Below are 15,795 nucleotides of genomic sequence, written 5' to 3'. Positions count from 1 at the left end.
ATCTCTGTGTGAATCAGGTGTGACGGGTTAGTTCTATATTTACCAGCCACTAATTCCTTTGAGTGATCATATTTGTTCTCTGATTACACATGGCCTGATGGATGTCAAAGCAAAAGAGCAGCAGAAGTTGAAAATGCTTGAATCACTCAATAGTCTCAAGTGTCGCCATTGGCAACGAGGAGACAACATTCCACTTCCAAGTCTTACAATATATGAGACATAACTAGACTTTGGGCAAATCTGATGCAGTAGCGATAGCCCATACTACACAAGGCTAAATACCAAGCAGAAGACAGTTTGTTTACTGTGTATAGAAGCCCATGCAGCCCAGACAAGGAGCGTGAAGGGATGAACTAGGAACTCCATGACTTATGGTTGGTTTCCTGGGGAAAGTTTAATGGTGTTACATAGGAAGTACCCTAGTGGCAATGCCCCTAACACATGGGAAAGGTCTTTGCCAAGCAAGAAGAGATTCTTTTTCAGAAGGAGGGTTAAAACTCTTGCTTAGTTTTGATTGAACAAAATAGTATATTCTCATCGAGTGGGTTGGTGATGACCTAGAGCAATCTGGTAAAAGAAAGAAAATCACAGAATGTACTATAAAATATAAAGTCTCCCTTAGGAATAAAATGCCTTTTGGCATTGATAAGTGGGAGAGAAAACCACACTTAATATGTACATAACTAAATTAGTAAGTACTTATCATTGTGGTAAGGACAATTAAAGAAACAAACATGATGCAGGAATGACTAGTATTATTGGTTCAAGTTCAAGAACACAGTCGAGGATCACCTCCAAGACCTTTGGCATTGCAGTGTGGTTGAGGAGAATTCCTGGCAGAAGTCCTAAGACATTTGAGAAAGTACATTATATAACATCTTTTCTTTAAATATTAAAGATACAATTGAAACAATTTTTTCAAGTATTTTTTCAAGTATGTAGAATAAAAATAAAACACATTTGGTCATACCGCAAAGATACTACTAATACAGTTCTTTCTTTCTTTCTAGTTTTGTCTCATGTCACACTTTAGTAAAATTCATATTACTCCTTGACTACTCTTCCTCTGCTCTTGTCGTTCTTGTTTCTCTTCCTTCTCCTACTCTTCCTTTTTATTCTTACGTATTTAGGATTGATATAATTTGAATTTCTTCTCATTTGAAGCTCTCTTGCAGGGGAGCCTAGGTGGCTCAGTTGTTGAGTTTCAGCTCAGGTATTTTTCTTTTGGACCCTGGGATCCTGCCCAGAGTTGGACTCTATGCTCAGTAGGGAGTCTGCTTGAAGATTCTCTGCCTCTGCCCAACACCTCCCCCACGCTCTCCCTCTAATACAAATTATTTAAAAAGAGATTAAAAATAAGAAAAACCTGAAAAAATAAATAAAAGGCTACAAGATTAAAATTCAAAGAATGTTACTTAGTGTTTTCCCTAAGCTCTGAAGCTTTCCAGCCCTATTATCAGTACACTTGAGAGGAGTGAGTTGTTTGTGATGGTCTTCTGGGGGAGGGATCTCTTGCCCTGATCCTCAAGTGGACTCCACCTGGTGCAGCTCCCCTAAGCAGCAGAGACAGGCCTCCGGGTAAGCAGCTCTGGATTCCAGTATGAGGCGGCACTGTTTTACTCCCTGAAGTCTTGCAGCACTAATGGATGAGCTGACTATCACTGCACCCTGCTCTCTACATAGGAGCTGAAAATTTGCACCCCAGCTCTGCAGTGCGCCATCAGAGGAAAAAAAATCCACCAGTCTTAACTCCTCAGCTTCTGTCAGAACTCTGTCTTCATGCTCCCAGTGACAAAGCATTTTTAACTCAGGCATGGAACTGAGTTCTAACTTCAGTTTTTTTTTGTTATTAAAGATTTTATTTATTTATTTGAGAGAGAGAGAGTGAGAGAGAGAATGAGATGGGAGAAGGTCAGAGAGAGAAGCAGACTCTTCATGGAGCTGGGCACCTGATGTGGGACCTGATCCAGGTCCCACCATACCTCCAGGGTGTTGGAAGTCTTGTCACGCTTCTGTTTTTTGCTGGACCCCTCTCAGGAAAGTGGACACCCAATCATGCTGTGATTCAGAGTATAGGGCAACACAGAGCAGAAAGCCATGACCTAGCTTTATGGTTTTCAGCCATTTTTCTCTAAGTGATATCTGGGAATTCTGAAGTATTCTGTCCCCACCTGTTCATCTTCTGACCCCTGGGATCATGAGGTCATGCTGTCACATCTGGGATTCCACCCCACTTCACCACTTGAAAAGTTTAAAGCCATCAATGTCCCCCATAGTAGTCAACTCCTATGTGTTTCAATCAAGCACTTCATTGTCAATAAAAACGTTGCAGTAGGCTCCTTCAGTAAGGTGCCGCCCCTCTGCTGTATCCACAGTCATATCACAAGCACAACTTATTCCCACCCATGCCAATTGAGCTCTGAAGCTGCCGCAGGCACCACAGTGAGAGCTAGAGGTTGCTCTTGAGGGTGTTCAGGATCTTCTTCTCGGGCTGGTGCTGCAGGTCCAAGAAGAGAAATTATCATCACCAATATTGAATTTTCATGTCCCTCCTAAATAAAGGAAAAATTTCCCAACTCTCAATGTTCTCTGACTCCATGAAGCAATCCCTGGAAGGTCTCCCCTGATGGCAGGTGAATGGCACTGGGATCTGAGAGTCCTCATTACTCCTGGACTCCCAGTTGATGGAGACTCGCTCTGTGTAGCCTAAGCTGTCTCCTCCACCAGTCTATATCAGCCACACCCTGTCCTCCTCACCTCAGCATTGTGCTGGTTCTCCTCCTTCTGCCCCTCCCCACCTGCTTGTGCTCTTTACCCTCTAATAAAGAAAACCCTGAAAAAATAAATAAAAGATTGAGCACAAAAGTGTACACTTAGGCCTTCAAGACCTGGCTGGAAACACCCTCCTTTGTGTATTTCTTTGTCATCTTTTCTCTTGTGCTGATGGCGTCAGAGGTGCATGACAACCCAGGGAGTAAGAAGGCCCATGGTGGGGGGAATCTGCATTCCTGAAAGACCACATAAAGGATTTCAGTCTCCTAATCTGAAGAGCCGCTCAGCACTGTCATTGGGGAAAATCTGTGGTGACATGCTACCAAAATGTAGGGAGTTACCTGGTAATTTAGCATAATGTAGTATACCTAAAACATGTTGAAATCACCAAGTGAACTTCAAGAGTTATCAGCTAAAAACCTTTAAAAACGACCAAAGAGGTACCTGGCTTCCTCAGTCAGTAGGATACTTGATCTCTGGATCATGAGATTGAGCACCACATCAGGCAGAGTTAACTAAAAAACCAAAACCAAACTAAAGAACTTACAGATTACCAAAATCGATGAGGCTCAAGCGATGGGGCTGGTCAGTGTTGGGATGGATCCTGTCTCCCGTTCATTCAGTCACTTGGCACTGCACACTCAGATGGTACCAGTGCTTATCAGTCAAGCAGGTTCTCCTTCTATGAGCTCAGGGTCTAGAGGAGAAGATGGGCAAACAAGAAACAAAAATGAGATTGAAAAGAGCAATTGCTCCACAGGAAAAGAGCAAAGGACTACATCTAAGTCCTGAGCTCCACCAGGTGAGGGGTATGCCAAGGCTATCCTGAGATGACACTGAGAATTCCTGTGGCAGGAAAAGAAGGAGACAACCCTGCACAAATCTGAGTGTATTCAGCCTGGCAGAGGACACCATGGAGCAGACGATTGGAGGCAGATTTCGATGTTCCCAGAGTGGAGGTTAGAAAGGAGGCCAGGGTGTCTAGAGGAGGCTGAGGAAGAGAGCAGAGAGGGATCGTAGGAGGGCCCAGGCCAGGGGCAGTTCGACAGTATCAGTGCCCTTCTCCCAGTGCTGTGTGACTGCATTTCCACACACTCAGTGGCCGAAACCACAAACACTGTCTCCCGGCCTCAGGGGATCAGGAATCCAGCAGTGCTTAGCCGGGGTCTCCTTCCAGCGTCTCTCATTAGGTTGTGGCTGTTGACAACAAAAAGGTAGAACCTGCTTCAGTGAGAACGTGAGATCACTTAGGGCCATTGGCCAGATACAGCCCATCTCAAAAACCCGAGTTCTTCTGTCTGTTGTTGACCCACAGTGCTAGGCCACAAGCATATATATGTCTGTGTCATGGTTCAACCTAGGGGCTTGCACTCCAGTCTGAGGATCTCAGAGAGAACATGGGTCAGATTCAAAATGGGGCTGGGCAATGAGCTTTTATATCCAAATCTCAGCAAGGTCTTTGGGTCATGTTCCCATGTTCTGTCGAACAGAATTGAATCACTATATCCAGACCACATTCAGAGGAGGGGGTTACACAAGGATGTACACAGAGGAGTTGGGGCACCAATGGAGCCCCTGAGGGGAGAAGGTGATGATCCCTACAGGGTCAGTGCCTTGCCCAGAATCAGACAGGTAGGAAGGCTTACCAGGCATGAGATCAGCTCTTTGTGTATCCTCAAAGGTGAAGTTCTGGTGCACCTAGCCATTCGCTGAGGGCTCTGGAAAAGGTTGTCTAGAAGGGAGTGGCTATAGATATGGAAATGGTATTAGGCTGAGGGTGACCATTGATATCCTAGAAAAGGGACATCTCCCCATGTTCTTGTCTGAGAGGGACCCTAGGTTATGGCAACAACTGAATGGACCCCTATGTACATCACACCTTTTGGAAAGGAGGTAATGGCTTGCATCTCAGGACAGGCAGTCTCTAAGGGTAAGGGTGCGTTCTGACCATAAATGGCCAAGGCTCCAGTCCCTTCTTTAGGGTTTCCATTGAAAATTAGAAGTCTAAGATCTTGTGAAGCTATTACCCACCTGTTGTAGGTGTGGCTGTCATCTTCTGGGACTCTAGAAGGTCAGCACTGATGAACACATTTGTGCACACAGAAGCAAGTGTGCATGTGCACACAAAAACACACAAACCAGTAGGGACTATGGGTGGAATCTGACTAGTAGCAGATTCAAAGACGTTGATAGGAGGAAGGAAATTTGGCTGGACGTATTTCCTACATGTGACACTACTCCTCTAACATCATAGATATTATCCAACCTATGGCTGTGGATACCTGGTAGAAGGACATGCTAAACTCATCCATATTTTACAGAAAAGACCATCCCTGTCAGGCACAATAGCTTATCTAGGGTCAAAAACAGGTAAGTATAGAGAGTTATGTCTGAAACCAGATGTGTTTCGAAGCTGGGGCCCTGGCTGCACCCAGATCTTCCCTGGGGCCCTGTGGAGAGGGGTGTCTTGGTGTCACTGTGTACAGATGTGGCCTTGCATGCAGAAAAGGGATGAGGAGATGGCAAACCAGAGCACTGTTTGCTTAGGTGTCAAACCAGGAATGGCCTGCGGTAGGGGATCCCAGGCAGTGATGTCACTTCCTTGACCACAGACCGCAACAGAACTTGGAACCCCTGCAACCAGGCACCCACATTCTAGTGTAGTCCATATCAGGGTTACTTGGCTAGACAAATCTGACATGGCAAGATATTCTCTTGCTGCTTGCCTACTTTCCAGAGGTCTGTCTTCCAGAAACCCCAGGGAATTGGTCTTTTCACATGCTGCAGACATTGGCCCAAAATCTCGCCCCCATTACCTTAGGGCATTTGGCAGGAGGTGCCATAAGGTACTTAATACTGAGCAGACTAGGCAATGTACACCTTTATGAACCATCCAAGGGCAGCTCCATCCCTTCCTCTTGAGTTTTAGGGAAAGAGGAATGTAAGGGCCTACTTAATCAGAGGGAGCCATATTGTTGCAGTGAACTTAGATTGACCCTGCCCCTCCCAGAACTTCCTTGCAAAGCCTAGATACAAGGGCAGGTCAGGCCAAGTGAAGACATACAATCAGAGGGGCACGCATATATCTACTAGGGTAAATTGAAATTCAATTGGCCGCCCGTGTGTAACCTAGCAGTTTTCTCTGTGTATTGCAATCTCATTGGCTACCTGTGTATAGCCCGGCTAAAAGTGCCTCTATAAAAGTTGGTTTGCGAGGCTAGTAGGAGTAGTAAGACCGCCAGAGCAGTAAGAACTGTTAGAGTCGTTGGGAGCGGCCTCGTCTGGGGAGTGGCCTTGCCAGAGCAGCCTCCTTCTGGGGAGTGGCCTTGTCTGGGGAGTGGATTTGCCAGAGCAGCCTCGTCTGGAGAGCGGCCTCGTTGGAGTGGCCTCGCCAGAGCAGCGGCCCCATCTGGGGAGCGGCCTCGCCAGAGCAGCCTCATTCCGGGTAGTGGCCCTGTCTGGGGAGTGGCCTCGTCGGCAGTGGCCTCATCGGGAGCAGCATCATGGGGAGCAGAGACTGCATCATTGGGGCTGTCGTCCTCGTAGTCATCATCCCCTCTTCCTCGTCGGGAGTGGCCTTGTCCGGGGAGCAGCCTGTCCAGGGAGCAGCCTTGTCCAGAGTGGCCTCGTCTGGGGAGTGGCCTTGTCTGGGGAGCAGCCTTGTTGGAGCGGCCTCATCCAGACTGGCCTTGTCTGGAGCGGCCTTCTTGGAACTGGCCTTGTCGGGGTCATCATCATCGTCTCTTCGTAAGAGATGGCCCCTAACAATCAGTTTGATTCTCAATGCTTGGTGTGAAATAAAGCTTTGCTTGACCTACACTTTGTATCAGTCTCGCTCCTTTGATCACGGAACCTAACAAGGAATATGTGGGGTTTCCTGACCATGAGCTATAGTACGTTGAGCACAGTGGATAGCCTGGTGATCCCCTCTTGTTCACACCAATGTCACTGTGGGCAGGGTGGAGAGAGGATCCCTGAGGTGCATCTTACATGTGCCAGAGCCTGTACAAGATCCTGAAGCTGTGTCACATTTATCTCCTTGATGGAGGTGTGTGCATACTGGGGTGTGGTGTGTCTGTAATGGAGTGCCCTTGGTCTGAAGACCACCAAAGGCATCCAGACAGGGCTCTGAGGCCTCATGCCTGGCTGCTGGGTGCTGTCTTTACAGAGATCTACAAAGGAGAGGGGCAGGAGCTGAATGATGAGCTCCCCTGCTCTACCTCCTTGAAGGCCAAGAAGCTGCCCCACACTGCCAACAGAATCCATCACTGGCTCGAGGTGAGTGCAGGTGTTGGGAGATCCCACTCCCAGGATGCCAATGCAGCACAAAGGGCCTCATTTCCTAGAAGCCAGCCTGGGCTCCTAGAGTCCAGTAATCACATGCATCTCCCTCCCATCTCTTTCCCAAACTAGCCCTCATGGTCCTGCCCACGCTTTGGACAGAAGCAGAGTCATTGTCCACATATTTATAAGAATATCATTAAAGCAACTTTAAACCATGTCTCATCTCATTTATCTAGAGTCATTTTGCACTGGACTATGCATTTTCCTATCTCGTGCTCTCAGGTGTCCCCATTGGCCCAACAGTTCTTCCCCAAGTTCTGCAAGTCTTGCAAATGATCATGGTGAGTTGGGAGTTTTATCCACAGGGACCTTTAGCCCATGGTACTATGTCTCTTGCTCTGCCCTTTTGTTTTGAAGGAACACATTATTGGGGTCCCTCCAGGGCCAGGATAAGGGGTCTCATTGCGTTACACACCATCCCAGAAGGCCAGTCATTTATCACCGCCAGTGAGCCTTTACTGATGCAGGACTTTGATGTGATCCCCTTCTGTTGCCAATGCACAGTGCTTCATCCTATATCCTTCACACCCTAATATCCTAGGACCCCTCACCTGAAATACCTCTATGTTCCAGTCTCAAGAATGGGATATGTTATCAGAAATCACAGGATTGGCAAGATGGTGGAGGACTAGGAGGAGGCGCCATTTCAACCTGTACCCTAGTGAGCAGATTACCTACTAAAGAACTCCGATCACCCATGAAATCAGCCTGAGATTTGAATTATACATGTCTGGATCTCTACGGGGGCAGAAGAGACCAGTGGGCAGGTAAAGCAGAATAGGAACCTTGGACTGATGTTGGAAAATAAACAAAAGTGGGAGGGAACCACCAGAAGCGACCTTTGGAAGGTAATACCCCAATAGGAGAGTGGCCTGCGACTGGGGACAAGCATTAACTTGGAGTCTGGTTGAAAGCACTCAAAAAGAGCAAAGGATCGTGGGGGAAAATTGTGAGAATCGGGGCAGTTAGGGACAGGGGCTTAAGTCCCCAGACCAAGGACAGCCACCCCTGGCGCTGAGCCAGAAAGAGTGCGGAGGGGACACCAGGTCTTGGTCCCTGATCCGCCAGCACGCCTGAGAGCATGTGGGGTTCTGGTCCCATGAGGGGCTGGGAGCCTCGACAGCCAGTAGGACCACAGCCTTTTTGCATTCTGCACGCAGTGCTATGAGTCTGAGTCCCGCCCCACAGTGCAGGCCCCAACCCGGTGCTTTCAGACCTGGAAAGTCTGAGCACCACTAGCCCAGGCCAGTGGGCAAATCTCAGTGTGCTATCACTGCTTGGGACCTCTCTGATGGTCTGGAGCTACCCAGACAGACGCTGCTGTCTGGTTTTGGGTACAAGCAGGAGTTCCTGCGTCCACAGGGACCGCGACTGGGAACGTGCTCTGCCAGCGGCCAAGGTGGAATTTCTGTGCTCTGTAGCACCCAGAGGGGAACAGACTGAGGATTCTCTCTCTGAGAGGGAGGTCTGGGTGCAGTTTGCTTTCCTCTGAACCTCTAAAAACCATCAAAAGCTGTCAAGGCGAGAGAAAACAAATGAACAAACAAACCAAAAACCTCCAGAGAACAAAAGCCTGAAAAACCGGTTTCCTCAGAGTCCACACCCTTGAGGGGGGCTGGAGGACTTAACTCAGGAAACACTGCCTGAAAACCAACACGGCAGGCCCTTGTCCAGAAAGCCTACCGGAAAAAAAAAAAAAAGGGCAAGAGAACAACCACCACTACTTCATAGATACAACTTTTATTTTTAATTTGTACCCACTATTCTGGTTCATTTTTTTATACATAATTTTTAACCTATTTACCATCACAGTGAGAGGTCCAGTACATCAAAATCCATAATAACCTTTAAACTTGAACTTTTTGATACATATACCCATGTTTTTCTTTTCCTTTTCTATTTTTTTAAATTTCTTTAAATTTTATTTTATTTTAGTTTTTTTTAATTTTTATTTTTTAATATTCACATAGAGTTAAACTTCAAGGTAATCCCCTTTCCCGAATCAATGCTACCCCTATAGGTAAACCAATTTTTAATCCCCCTTTATCTTAGGAAAGTTCAATCCTTTAACAAGGATATTAAGATACATCCAGGAAGAATGAAAATAAACTTCCTTACCCACACTCAGAATTTATAGCCACTCTCCCATCTTTTTCTTCTGCCAGTGTTTCTGTGCATTTGTGTTTGTCCTGGTAGTATATAAATATTATACTTCAAATTCTTTTTGATGAGGTTCTTTTTTGCTTTGTTTTGCATATAATATATATATTTCTCTTGTCATCAACTTTTATTAGCCTATTTGCTTGTCTGTTTTTGTTTGTATACTTCATAAATATTACCTTGGGGCCCATTTGAGCTGAGACTTCTCTTTTATTTTATCTTTCTTCCCCCCCTCTCTTTTTTTTCTTTTTTCTTTATTTCTTTTTTCTTTCATATGGGTGGGGACTCTTGATTGCTCAGAAGCATTCCAGGGTGCACCTCGACGGCACTACGGTTGATTTATCCAGCTACATCCATTCAACCATCTCTCACCAAAATGACTAGGAGGAGGAATGCCAACAGAAGAAAAATTCAGAGGCTGGGCCTTCTGCAACAGAGCTAATGGCTATCGACATAGACAATATGTCAGAAAGGGAATTCAGGCTAACAATTATCCAGGCAGTAGCTAGTTTAGAGAAAGCCATGGATGACAAAATGGAATTGATAAGGGCAGAACTGAAAGCCACCAGGGAAGACGTTCACAATGTTAGTGCAGAACTGAAAGCCATCAGTGATGATGTTCACAAAGTTCTCAATCAGTTCCAATCTAATCTAAATTCTCTCAAAGCTGGGGTAACTGAGACAGAAGAGAGAATTAGTGATCTGGAGGACAAACAGATAGAGAGAAAGGATCAGGAGGAAGCCTGGAACAAACAGCTTAGAAGCCACAAAAAAACAGAATCAGGGAAATAAATGATGCCATGAGACGTTCCAACGTCAGAATTATTGGAATCCCTGAAGGGGAGGAGAAAGAAAGAAGTCTAGAAGATATAATGGAACAAATTCTCCATGAAAATTTTCCCAATCTCGTGAATGGAACCAGCGTTCATGTACTAGAGGCAAAACGGTCTCCACCCGAGATTATAGAATCTCAAAAGTCCTCAAGACACCTGATAGTAAGAATGAGGAATCATAGTTGTAGACAGGCTCTCCTGAAAGCAGCTAGGACAGAGAAGATCCTTACGTACAGAGGAAAGCCCATCAGAATAATGTCAGATCTGTCCACAGAAACCTGGCAAGCCAGAAAGGGCTGGCAAGATATATTCAGGGCACTAAATGAGAAGAACATGCGGCCAAGAATACTTTATCCAGCAAGACATTCAAAATGGATGGAGAGAGAAAGAATTTCCAAGAACAGCAAGGCTTAAAAGAGTATGCGACCACCAAGCTGACACTACAAGAAATATTAAGGGGGGTTCTATAAAAGAAGAAAAATCCTAAGAATATCATTGAACAGAAATATATGGAGACAATCTATAGAAACAATGACTTCAAAGGTAACACGATGTCAATAAAAACGTATCTCTCAATAATCACTCTCAACGTGAATGGCCTAAATGTGCCCATAAAATGACAGAGGGTTGCCGATTGGATAAAACGACAGGACCATCCATATGTTATCTAAAAGAGACTCATTCCGAACCTAAAGATACATCCAGACTGAAAGTGAAGGGATGGAGAAACATCTTTCATGCCAATGGGCCTCAGAAGAAGGCTGGGGTAGTGATTCTCATGTCAGATAAATTAGATTTTATACTAAAGACTATAGTCAGTGATACAGAAAGACACTATGTAATTTTTAAAGGGACTATCCACCAAGATGATCTAACAATTGTAAAAAACTATGCCCCCAATATGGGAACAGCCAATTACATAAGAAAACTATTAACCAAGATAAAGAGTCATATTGATATGAATACATTAATAGTAGGAGATCTTAACACACCTCTTTCAGTAATAGATCATCCAAGCAGAAAATCAATAAAGAAACAATAGCATTGAATGACACAATGGAAAAGATGAAATATATCACACACACACACACACACACACACACACACACACACAGAACATTCCACCCTAAAACAACAGAATGCTCATGCTCTCAAGTGCACATGGAACCTCCAGAATAGACCACATACTGGGTCACAAATCAGGGCTCAACCGATAATAGAATACTGAAATTATTCTCTGCATATTCTCAGATCACAATGCTTTGAAACTGGAACTCAATCCCAAGGAAAAGTTCAGAAGGAACTCAAACACCTGGAAGCTAAAGATCACATTACTTAAGAATGCTTGGATCAACCAGGAGATCAAAGAAGAACTTAAACAATTCATGGAAACCAATGAGAATAGAGACACTTCACTCCAAAATCTATGGGATACAGCAAAGGCGGTACTATGGGGGAAATACATAGCCATCCAAGCCTCCCTCAAAAAGAATTGAAAAATCCAGAATACACCAGCTGTCTCTACGACTTAAAGAACTGGTGAATCAAAACCAAAAACACACAAGAAGGGAAATAATCAAGATTAGAGCAGAGATCAATGAGGTAGAAACCAGAGATACAGTAGAACGTATCAATGAAACTAGAAGCTGGTTTTCTGAAAGAATCAATAAGATAGATAAACCACTGGCCACACTAATCCAAAAGAACAGAGAGAAAGCCCAAATCAATAAAATTATGAATGAAAAGGGAGAGATCACAACTAACACCAGGGAAATAGAAACAATCATCAGAAGTTATTATCAACAGTTATATGCCAATAAGTTAAGCAACCTAGATGAAATGGATGCATTCCTGGAAAACTATAAACTCCCAAAATTGAACCAGGAAGAAATTGACACCCTGAATAGACCAATATCTAGTAACGAGATTGAAGCAGTGATCAAAAGCCGCCCAAAAAACAAGAGCCCAGGACCTGACAGATTCTCTGTGGAATTCTACCAAACTTTCAAAGGAGAAATAACACCTATTCTCCTGAAGCTGTTTCAAAAAATTGAAGCAGAAGGAAGACTTCCAGACTCCTTTTATGAAGCCAGCCTTACCTTGATCCCCAAACCAGGCAAAGACACCACCAAAAAGGAGAATTTCAGACCAATATCACTGATGAATATGGATGCTAAGATTCTCAACAAGATCCTAGCAAACAGGATCCAACAGCACATTAAAAAGATTATCCATCATGACCAGGTGGGATTCATCCCTGGGTGCAATGGTGGTTCAACATTCCAAATCAATCATTGTGATAGAACAAATCAAGAAAAGAGAAGAGAGAAGAACCACATGGTCCTCTCAATTGATGCAGAAAAAGCATTTAACAAAATCCAGCATCCGTTCCTAATTTAAACACTTCAAAGTATAGGGATAGAAGGCACATTCCTGAACTCCATCAAATCTCTCTATGAAAGACCCACAGCCAATAACATCCTCAATGGGAAAAAGCTGACAGCCTTCCCGTTGAGATCAGGAACATGACAAGGATGCCAACTCTCACCACTTTTCTTCAACATACTATTAGAAGTCCTAGCAACAGCAATCAGACAGCAAAGAGAAATAAAAGGTATCCAAATTGGTAATAAAGAAGTCAAATTCTCTCTCTTCGCAGATGATATGATACTTTATATGGAAAACCCAAAAAACTCCATCCCCAAACTACTAGAACTCATATAGCAATTCAGTAATGTGGCAGGGTACAAAGTCAATGTACAGAAATCAGTTGCTTTCCTATAAAATGACAATGAAAATGCACAAAGGGAAATTAGAGAATCGATTCCATTTATTATAGCACCAAGAACCATAAGATTCCTGGGAATAAACCTAACCAAAGAGGTAAATGATCTGTACTCGAGGAACTACAGAACACTCACGAAAGGAATTGAAGAAGACACAAAAAGATGGAAGACCGTTCCATGCTATTGGATCAGAAGAATAAACATTTTTAAAATGTCTATACTGCCTAGAGCAATCTATACTTTTAATGCAATTCTGATCAAAATTCCACCAATATTTTTCAAACAGCTGGAGCAAATAATCCTACACTTGATCTTAGCCAAAAGGCCGAGAAGCGATGGAGCAAATAATCCTAAAATTTGTATAGAATCAGAAGAGACCCTGAATTGCTAAGGAAATGGTGAAAAAGAAAAACAAAACTGGTGGCATCGTGTTACCTGATTTCAAGCTTTACTACAAAGCTGTGATTACCAAGATACCAAGACAGCATGGTACTGGCATAAAAACAGACACATAGACCAGTGGAACACAGTAGTGAGCCCATTTAGGGACCCTGAGCTCTATTGTCAAATAACCTTCGACAAAGCAGGAAAAAATATCCAGTGGAAAAAAGACAGTCTCTTCAATAAATGGTGCTGGGAAAATTGGACAGCTATATGTAGAAGAATGACACTCGTCTATTCTCTTACACTATCCACAAAGATAATCTCAAAATGGATAAAAGACCTCAACGTGAGGCAGGAAGCCATCAGAATCATAGAGGAAATCATAGGAAGTAACCTCTTTGATAACAGTCACAGCAACTTCTTTCAAGATATGTCTCCAAATGCAAAGTGGAAATGAACTTTTGGGACTTCAACAAGATCAAAAGCTTCTGCACAGCAAAGGAAGCAGTCAATAAAACAAAAAAGCAACCCACGGAATGGGAGAAGATATTTGTAAAAAAGCAGTACAGACAAAAGGCTGATATCCAGAATCTATAAAGAACTTCTCAAACTCAACACACACACAAAACAGATAATCATGTCAAAAAATGGGCAGAAGACATGAACAGACACTTCTCCAATGAAGACATACAAATGGCTATCAGACACATGAAAAAATGTTCATCATCACTAGCCATTAGGGAGATTCAAATTCAAACCACATTGAGATACCATCTTACACCAGTTAGAATGGCCAAAATTAGCAAGACAGGAAACAACGTGTGTTGGAGAGGATGTGGAGAAAGGGGAACCCTCTTACACTGTTGGTGGGAATGCAAGTTGGTGCAGCCACTTTGGAGAACAGTGTGGAGATTTCTCAAGAAATTAAAAATAGAGCTTCCCTATGACGCTGCAATTGCACTACTGGGTATTTACCCCAAAGATACAGATGTAGTGAAAAGAAGGGCCATCTGTACCCCAGTGTTTATAGCAGCAATGGCCACGGTCGCCAAGCTGTGGAAAGAACCAAGATGCCCTTCAACGGACGAATGGATAAGGAAGATGTGGCCCATATATACTATGGAGTATTATGCCTCCATCAGAAAGGATGAATAGCCAACTTTTGTAGCAACATGGACGGGACTGGAAGAGATTATGTTGAGTGAAATAAGTCAAGCAGAGAGAGTCTATGATCATATGGTTTCACTTATTTGTGGAGCATAACAAATAACATGGAGGACATAGGGAGATGGAGAAGAGAAGAAAGTTGAGGGAAACTGGAAGAGGAGATGAACCATGAGAGACTATGGACTCTGAAAAACAACCTGAGGGTTTTGAAGGGGCAGGGGGTGGGAGTTTGGGGGAGCCAGGTAGTGGGTATTATAGAGGGCACGTATTGCATGGAGAACTGGGTGTTGTGCATAAACAATGAATTCTGTTACACTGAAAAGAAATAAATAAAAAAAATCACAGGATTCCTGCCATTCATGCAGGGTGGTCCTATCAGTACTCAGCTCACAAAGTGGCCTGAGATACTATCATTTCAGACATCATTTACTTCAATTCTTTATATGGATGCCAAGAAACTTTTTTCTTTTTCCTTAAAGGTCTATTAATTGATTGGTTGATTGACAGATTTGAGAGAGAGGCATGGAGAGAGTGGGGAGAAGCAGAGGGAGAGACAGAATCCTCAAGCAGACACCACCCTACGTGCTCAGTCCTATGAGGAGCTCAGTCTCAGGATAAAGAACACGAACTGATCCAAAACCAAGAGCCTTATGATTAACCCAATGAAACACCGACTCACCCTTTTCTTTTTAGAGCTGTGGACTCTCTTGTGCCACCTCTTGCCATAAGTCACTGAGATCTGGGGGTTCAGTCTGCCCTCCAACACCCAATTCTCCTGGTGGCTATAGCACTGACTCATGTCTCCTCTGATTCAGCTCAGGGTAAAAATAGCTCAACCAGAAATAGAAATGAGACCTCTGTGCTATTTACCGACCAGGCCAACACGCTGGAAACAGAAATAGAACACCTGGCACCTGCCTTCCTAAGAAGAGATCTAAACTCTTTCTACCTGTTCCTGGTTCCATACCGAGCCTTTGCCACCACCCAAGGGATGCTGGACCTCCTATTTGCAAGGTGAGCACCCTGCCCCTAACTGCCAAGTGTGATTTGGCCAATGCCTGGTTGTGAGACTTTGGCATGTCTCCAAACTTCCCCAAGCCTCAGTTTGTCCTAACTGGGGCAGAGTTATTATAGGGAACCAGTGGGGACATGTAGGGAAAGTATACCAGGGTGCCTGCTCCTTTGGAGGAGTCTGCTAAAGGGCCTGTGGTCACACTATTGGAGCATTCTCCCACTCCTCATGACGAAGCCTCTGCCTCATCCCTAACCAATACTATGGTCTTGAGCTGGGATGTTTTGCCATTGAAAGGGAGATCTGAGACTCCATCTCGGGTCTGTGTCTGGGTGAA

At 44.2% G+C, this 15,795-nt stretch overlaps 1 long non-coding RNA gene across 1 annotated transcript; it reads right to left on the bottom strand.

The window, feature by feature from the left end:
• Positions 1-1,851: 1,851 nt before the first annotated feature.
• Positions 1,852-15,249, bottom strand: LOC308343739. Its single transcript, XR_013966899.1, has 3 exons — positions 15,126-15,249; positions 3,320-3,469; positions 1,852-2,497 (listed from the first exon to the last, which is right to left on the bottom strand). It is a non-coding gene; the product is annotated as an uncharacterized lncRNA (long non-coding RNA).
• Between the last annotated feature and the right edge of the window lie 546 nt (positions 15,250-15,795).

Source organism: Martes martes (genome assembly GCF_963455335.1).
Source record: "Martes martes genome assembly, chromosome: 5".
NCBI classification, from domain to species: Eukaryota; Metazoa; Chordata; class Mammalia; order Carnivora; family Mustelidae; genus Martes; species Martes martes.
This window is presented reverse-complemented; position numbering and strand designations above follow the sequence as displayed.